Source organism: Nelumbo lutea, chromosome 4 (genome assembly GCF_056320005.1).
Source record: "Nelumbo lutea isolate HS-2025 chromosome 4, American lotus-T2T, whole genome shotgun sequence".
In the NCBI taxonomy this organism is placed as follows: Eukaryota; Viridiplantae; Streptophyta; class Magnoliopsida; order Proteales; family Nelumbonaceae; genus Nelumbo; species Nelumbo lutea.
Window position 1 is genome coordinate 49,775,168 of NC_142687.1, and position 8,659 is coordinate 49,783,826.

Genomic DNA, 8,659 nt, shown 5'->3' on the forward strand with positions numbered 1-8,659 from the left:
GCTTAAATCAGTATTGTACTCTGGTTACGAGCTAAAAGTTTGAATGCAAGTAGGTTAGTGAGTAAGTAATCGTGCGTACCTGAGTCTTGGGGGTTGATGCCCTTATATAGTTGGGCTACTGTGGGTCTCACGAAACACTCATAAAATCTTTGGTCCATGATGTAGGGATCCGTTCCGCTTCGAAAGGAGGATAATGTACCAGTTAATGAGGCTTACCGTTTCCCTTCGATTTGAGCGGGGCGAGGATAAGGCCTACAGTTACGCGGCGTGATCCCGAGAAGTTCGGAGACAACAGATAAGCTTCTAGGTTCGGCTACGTGGCATCTCGGTGTACGTGGGTTATACCTGTTCATGAGTCAGGCTGGGCCGGGCTTGGGCCAAGCTTTTTGTCCCCACTAATGAAAATATGCTAGGCTCGAGCCCGAGCTCGGCCCGACCTATGAGCCTATAACTTGGGCCTGAGCCCGGTCCTGATAAAAAGCCCAAAGCCCGACCTAATAAATTTTGCAGAGAAGAGAGAGAGAGAGAGAGAGAGAGAGAGAGAGAGAGAGAGAGAGAGAGAGAGAGAGAGAGAGAGAGAGAGAGAGAGAGAGAACTCACCGTTGCTGCCGGAGTTATTGCACTAGTGAACGTTTGCCACCTTACTATGGAGTGTGAAGGATGTGGAGGTTGGAGATGAAGGGTTAGGGTTCAGCTAGAAAAAGAAGAGGGAAAGAGGCAAAGAGATAATAAAAAGATGTGGCTATTCGATTAGGGTTTTTTAGGTCTAGGTTTAGGTCGGGTCGGGCTATTTTGACAAAACCCGAGCCCAGCTCGAATTTATTGCGGGTTGGGCTTTTTGGCCCGAGTTTAAGCCCGCGGGCCTATAACCATGTTCAAGCCCGTCTGGGGGCCGGCCGGCTCGTCGGGCCACCCAACCCATGAACAGGTCTAACGTGGGTACTGAGGTGCTCCAACTTCAAAGTGACTGAGCACCCGAGGTCCCATGATATTCTGACGTGGCACTACATGCTGATTTGTTATATGATTGACATGCCACATCCACCTATTCTTTACTTATTAGGTGTCAGGCCAAATCATCCCTCATCAAAATAGTTTTTAAAACATTCGTGACAATAGACTAGGTGTTTTTCGGTGTGAGCAATATAATAGAATCACCATGATCTGTTCCTAAATTTCATACAAATATGCTAGTCTTTTTTTTTTGGGATAAGTAGACTGCAATCCCCTTTTCTGCGCGATCTCCGACCTTGGCGATCTCAATCACGCCTACCTTCTCTTTCGCCATCTTCCCCACCGCACGACTTTCATTTGGAACACCATGATTAGAGCTTTCGCGGAGAGAAAGGAACCCGCGAAAGCCATTTTACTCTACAAACAAATGCTACAGAGTGGCCTCTTACCGAACAACTACACTTTCTCCTTTCTCCTCAAAGCTTCTGTGGACCTTTCTAGTATTTGGCTTGGGCTGAAATTTCATTCCCAAGTTGTTAGACTTGGGTGGGAGTGTTATGATTTTGTTCAGAACGGTTTAATCCATTTATATGCCAATTGTGAGTGCATTGCTTCCGCTCGAAAATTGTTCGATAGGAGTTTGAACCTTGATGTTATTTCATGGACCGCCGTAATTAGTGGTTATTGCAAATCTGGACAACTCGAAATTGCTCGGCAGTTGTTTGAGAAAATGCCTGAGAGAAATGCTGTTTCTTGGAGTGCTATGATCACGGGTTATGCTCAAGTTGGTAAGTTCAGAGAATCTCTGGAGCTTTTTAACGAAATGCAACATGCTGGGTTCCAACCTAATCATGCTGGGATTGTTGGTGCACTCTCTGCTTGTGCTTTTCTTGGGGCCTTGGATCAAGGAAGATGGATTCACGCTTACGTGGATAGAAACAAGATGGAATTGGATAGAATACTGGGTACAGCTCTCGTAGATATGTATTCTAAATGTGGGTGTATAGATACGGCTCGCCAAGTCTTTAATGAGATGCCTGAGAGAGATGTTTACACCTTTACTTCTATGATATCAGGCCTATCAAACCATGGCCAGAGTGCAAGTGCCATTGAGTTGTTTGTTGAGATGCAAAAGGAAGGAGTTAAGCCAAATGAGGTTACATTTATATGTGTCTTAAGTGCTTGCAGTCGAATGGGATTGGTAGAAGAAGGGTTGAGATTTTTCAATAGCATGACCGAGGTATATGCAATTAATCCAGGCGTTGAGCACTATGGGTGCTTGGTGGATCTATTGGGGAGAGCAGGGATGCTCGAGGAGGCAAAGAAAGTTGTAACAGAGATGCCCATGGAGCCTGATTCATATGTGTTGGGTGCATTGCTTAACGCTTGTAGAGTACATGGCAATGTTGAATTAGGTAAAGAAACAGTGGGGAGCCTGATGGGTCGGAGCCTTGATCATGGTGGGGTTCATGTTCTCTTGTCTAACATTTATGCTTCAGCTAATCAGTGGGAAGTTGTAGAAATGGTAAGGAAGGGTATGGAGGAGAAGAATGTGAGAAAAGTGCCGGGGTGTAGCTTGATTGAGGTGGACGGTGTAGTTCATGAATTCATTGCAGGAGACAAGTTTCATTTTGTTATGGAGGATATCATGTTGTTGTTGCTTGGAATCAATAAACAATTCAAGTCTTTTGGGTTTGATGATGATGATGATGATGAAATCGCCATCGAACAAATTCATTTGTAGTGCAGCATATAAATTGATCTTGATTAAGCTTTGATTTGGGTGATTATTCCAAATAATACCCACAATATGTAATGTTGAACCGGACTGCAAGGGGTTGATATTTCTGACTTGGTCTTGTAAATCAACTGTCTGCATTAATACAGAAAAAAAAAAACACCATTACTTGCTCTAATCCTGCTCAAATGATTTCCAAGTTACCACATTCTGGTGAGAATTGAGATATTTTAAATTTACCTTATTTTTCCTGATTATGTTATCCAAAAAAGATTCACAATTACTTTTGATATTAGAAACTTGATAGTTTTGTTGATCAATCAAATGGGCAATTAGCTTTGAGCAGACTTTTCTAATTTAATAATCTGTTCTCATTGTACACTTGTATGCACATCCCCTCTTTATTGAATTTGTTCTTTATGATTGAATCACGTTGTGTTGCTTATTTATATTTTTTCTTATTAAGCACACACCCATTTCCAACCACTAAGTGTCAACGGGGATGATTCTTAGTGGGATTTGGGAACCAGTCCAAGTTTCTCTAGGTCTGTATGGAGCTTAATGTTGTTATGAGAAGGGAATCAAATATTTGGATAGAAATGGAGGGAAGAGGGTAGGGGTGATAAGGGAATCAAATGTTTTGAGGGTCCTCTCACCACATAGCTCACATGTACCTCTTCCTCCTCTCCTTTCTCACACATATGCACATTTATTTTTTAATTAAATCATTAAAAACCTCATGGGTTTTTATTGCATCTCATAAAATCCATATTTACTCTCTAATAAGACCATTGCTAAATCTCTCTCTCTCTCTCTCTCTCTCTCTCCCTCCCTCCTTAACCTTAATAATCAATGTTTGTAACATCCCATCCCCATTAAATCTTTATTTTCCTCTTAAGTGTCTCTTCATACCTTTTGGCTCTCTCTAATAAAATATGGTGTAAATTAGATGGGTTGGGTTAGGTTAAGGATCAACCTAAACATGAACCTTAGCTTGGACCCAAATTCATTTCAAAAAACCTAAATTTTCCCACCAATACATGGGGTGGACCAACTTAAACAAATCATTGCTCCTTTCCATGGGTTCAAAAATTTCCCTCTGTTTCTATTAATTTAATTTAATGAAGATTTGTTTCATGGATTGTTTTGGTTAAAAAATAAAATAAAGAAATTAACACGAGTCTTTGGTTATCTTCATCAGTTCAATTTTGAAATTGTTTTTTTAACTTGGTTATTTATCTCATGCTAAACATATTTTATTTTCCTTTTCTCATTCTCTTCCCCCCACACTCTTTCAGTCTCTCTCTCATGCACTCTCTGTCTCTCACAGTCAACATCGACCTCTTACTACGGGACTGCATCCAAGGACACCGGCATCAATAGGTAACCCCTCTCTCTCTCTCTCTCTCTCTTTCTCTCACTTTTCTACTTTCCATGACTAGTTGAGTAATTATGATGGGATTTGGGATTTGGGAAGCAAGTGTATCCAGTTCAGGTTGTTCCTCTTCCTCGTGCAACCAGGAGGGTAGATTAAACCCATTTGCAAGTTTGCAAAGAGGAATGACAATAAAGGAATGGAAGTTAAGACATGTTGGGTTAAAAGATCGGCTAATTCCCTAGCTGACGGTTTAGCTAAACAAGGGGCGGAAAGGGATTCACTGTTTTGGGCTAAGCTGTAACTTTAGTGTCTTCTTTTCTTCTTTTCTCTTGTTCTTCTTTTTTTTTTTCCTTTTATGAGGCTCTTTGTGGCTCTTGGAAGATAAGTGTGTTTATGTTCCTCCTGTAAATTTTCTACCGATGATTTAATGAAAGTGTTATTGATCAAAAAAAAAAAAAGGAGTTCTCTCTTTCTAGTGATTCACTTAAAATGGGTGAAGAACAGCTCAGAAGCACATCACATTTTCAGAAATCTGAAATGGAGTTGCCAGAACTCCTACATGATCTTGAAACAACATATGACAAGATTTGTTACTCACAGGTCTTTGCAATTTAGTTTTGAAAAGTTGAACCTAGATCTGTGTTGGTATTTATACATTAAAAAAATTCTCAACCTTTGAAGGGGCAATGTTTTGATTTTGGAGGTGCTATTTGGTACTTCCTTCTTATTGTTGACAGAAACATAGTACACAAATGACATGCAGATGCATATCAGATACAGTAAGGATGTTGTCTTTGCGGGGCTAGAACCATCCATTGAGGATAATGAGGAAGAGAAGATGATAGAGCAGCTGTGAGGTTTCTATAAGCAGCAAGAGTGATTTATACTTACAGAAATTAGCTTTTCAGTGGTGGAGTCTTTTCACTGTCATGCTTTTGATGAATGAGGTTGTGGAAAATTTCATTATCTTTTAAGTTGGAATCTGCTAAGGCTGTCTTTGATTTGGTAGAAAATAAAAGAGAAGCAGAAAGTTGAGGGTAGACTATTGAGGAGTGAAAGAAATTTTCCTCAACTTTCTGTTTCTCTCTTGTTTTCTATCAAACCAAACATAGCCTTTAGATTTTGTAAAATAATTGACTGGCTGCTGGACCTCTAGTTATAGGACCAGTACTGGATTGTCTGGTAAACTACTTTAAATTTATTGCATAGGAAAAATTAAAAGATTACTGTAGTTTGTAACTATTCTTCTAATCTGAAAACATGATTACTCCTTAATGGCTGAAGCTAAAGTTTGGTAGGTCACAGCACCCTTTGGATGATACACACACATGCTATGTTGAAACAATGTTTGGTAGATTGTTGCACCCTTTTTGGGTAGTTTGTTCAACTTTAGATTATATATATACTATGTTGTGCGTTAATCAGCAATACTAGCTAGTCAAAATGAGAAGTTGGGAGACAAGATATTGGAAACAATGCTTTAAAATATCTAATATGAGAAGGGGAAAAGAAACCATACAAGAGTAAATCAAATTTCTCATAATCCCTCTCCTAATGGCAATTTTATAATTGGTCCACTGTTGCCACTCCTCATCAGACATATGAAACATTCAAAATGGTCATCTCTGTAGCAGTAAGCCAGTGTTGAAATGTTTTCAATTTAACTTTTTATCAGCAAAAGAGAATTTTATTTGAAATTAGGTTAAAATAGGGTTTTACAGCTTTATGTATGGGATTAAATCTCCCATACTTTTACAAATCTTTGTCCCTCTTTACATTGCAGCCCAAAACAATTGTTGCCTTAAAGCCCCTTGTTTAGCAAGATAATCAGCTAGCCCATTTGCACTCCCAATCCATTTGAATTTAACCTCTACCTCCCTTGCTACCTTTTCCACTTCCCTTATCACTCGTTTGAAGGTCCACGGAATACTTCTATTTTTTTTAGCCCAAGAAATGATCACTTTGGAGTCCCCTTCAACCTCAATATGCCTCATTCCAAGTTGCTTAGCTATCTTCAGTCCTTGTAGCAATGCCATTAACTCAGCTTTTAGAGAGTTGCCTATACCAACCGGTCTAGAGAACAAAGCTAATATTCTCCTTTCAGAATTTCTGATTACTCCCCCGATACCTGACAGTCCCGGATTTCCAAACAAGCTTCCATCAAAATTCAGTTTAAACCTATTACCATCTGGAGTTTTCCTTTCCATCCTTACTTTCTCTTTCACTCTTGATGATTGTGATACTTCTGTCCAAGATCTTATAATGTCTATGACTGAGAAATCTTGAAAGATATGCATAGATCTTACCAGTGAGCTACTTTAACTTTGATGGTGTCGATTACCTCCCCCATTGTTCTACACCTGTCCAAAAATATTCTGTTGTTCCTTTCTTCCCAAATCACCCAGCAGATAGCTGCCTTTGTAGCTTTCCACATAATCTTCCCTCTTTTCTTTGTTTGGCTCAAAAAGTCCTGGTTGAAGAGTCTTGCCACATCTTGAGGGGAAACCCACCTACAACTGAATAGAGTACAAAAAAATTCCCAAATGTTGTGCACAAAGGAGCAAGATAATAATAGGTGTACCAGGGTCTCACCGCTTTCCATACAAAGGGAGCACATGTGAGGAGAAAGGCATACAAAAGGCCTTCTTCTCAGCAGCATATCACAAGTATTAACCTTGCCAAGGAAGATTTCCCAATAGAAAGCTTGAATTTTTGGGGGAATAGGTTTACTCCAGATTTCTTTCACAGGGAAATCCCCCTTTGGGATATTAGGTGAAGCAAGAACACTAAAGAAGGACGAGCAAGAGAAGAGGCCATCTAAGGAGCCTTTCCATATTCTAGAGTCTTCCAAGGATAGGTCCAAATGAACTTGTCCTATTAGGTTCATCAATTGAATTAAAGAATCACATTCGTTTTCCCTAAGGCCCCTTCTGAAACCCAGATTCCATTTAACCCCATTTGGACTAGGATTTCCCAAATATCTTACTGTTTTCCCTTTGAAATTTGACAAAGTGTAGAGGTCAGGAAAAAGGTCCTTAAGTGGCTTATCTCCCACCCAAAGGTCTTCCCAGAAACAAATTTTATTACCCTGGCTCACATCAAGTCGAATGGAATTAAGGAACATCGGGTAAAATTCATAAATTTCTTTCCAAGGAGAAGTTGAAGAAGCATGGGGGGCAACTTTTGCATCCCAGCCATTTCCATCCACCCCCTGAATACTCTCAATGACTTTGTGCCACAGCCAGTCTCTCTCAAAAGGGAATCTCCACAGCCATTTTCTTAACAAAGCTGAGTTCCTGAGTGAGGTGTTTCCTATTCCCAAACCCCCTTGGTCCTTGGGCTTTCTGATTTGATCCCAATTAATCAAGTGAACCTTCCTCTCCTCTCCTAGGTCCCAAAGGAAATCTCTCATGTACTTCTCTAAAATCCTTGCTGCTCTGCAGGGTATTCTAAAGGTGGAAAGGAAGTAAATAGGGAGGTTTGCCAGAGTGGCTCTAATCAAGGTTATCCTTCCACCAAGAGAGATGTAACTCTTCTTCCACAGAGCTAGTAGCTTCCTAGAAAATCTTTCAATGATTGGCTCCCAGAAACCTTCCGACCTAGGATTGCCTCCAAAATGTAACCCCAAGTAGCTCATTGGCCAAGTTCTAATCTCACACCCCAAAAGCTTTGCGAATCTATGTAGTTCTCGTTCCTCCAGATTGACCCCTACAATGCCTGTTTTAGACCAATTAATCCTAAAATCTGTCACCCCCACAAAGTGATCTAATAGCAATTTTAGGTTTACCACTCCTTCCTCATTATCACCTTCACAAAAGAATATTGTCATCCGCAAACTGAAGATGGGTAACGACCAATTTTCAATTTAACTCGTCAACAAAATTTAATTCCTCTGCATAAAGTCTTTCAATGACATCTTCAGATTTCCTCCACATTACACCCGATCTTCCTCGTTAACAAGTAGGTTAACCACAACAAGAGTTGGTGGTTAAAGATATTGGGGTCCAGAATTATCCACCTCATTGGGCTGCATCCCAACAGTCCTCTTGCCATTGACAGATTCTGGATGTGGCAAACGAACCAGCCTGTCTAATCTTTACATGAGTAGCTCATGTGCTCATGTCAGGATTTCATCACACTAATGATCTTTGAGCTTGGTCCTTAGATTTCCACCAGTCCAAGTAGGCATACTAAGAATATCCTAAGTTCTAGTGTTGTTTGATGCTGCAAAGGTAGAAATCAATAGAAGAAAGAGGTTACTTATATGACTAAATTTAGTGAGTACAACGATTTCCCTCAGAAGCATAGATAATATAACCAGCATGAACTACTTGTTCAATGGACCCCTAGATGTGTTATGACCTTGAACAGCATGGAAAGGTGATACATAAGGGTATAATTGATTGGATCAATTCAAAGGAATACCTTATTGAAATGGCTATCCACTAACTCATTGATGAAGACCACAATAAGCAATTAAAGTTAGAGATGGTCTAAAGAATGCTGATTACCCAACCATAAGTCATCTTATTTATCCATAAAAGACATAACTATAACTCATCTGGGACAACTATAAGTCATCAAGCAGA

General features: G+C 40.0%; 1 pseudogene across 1 annotated transcript; it reads left to right on the plus strand.

Annotated features, from left to right (window-relative positions):
• Positions 1-1,234: 1,234 nt before the first annotated feature.
• LOC148855676 (pentatricopeptide repeat-containing protein At5g66520 pseudogene) lies at positions 1,235-2,870 on the plus strand (annotated as a pseudogene). The gene has a single exon (XR_016112291.1). The product of XR_016112291.1 is annotated as a pentatricopeptide repeat-containing protein At5g66520 pseudogene (transcript).
• Positions 2,871-8,659: the final 5,789 nt, after the last annotated feature.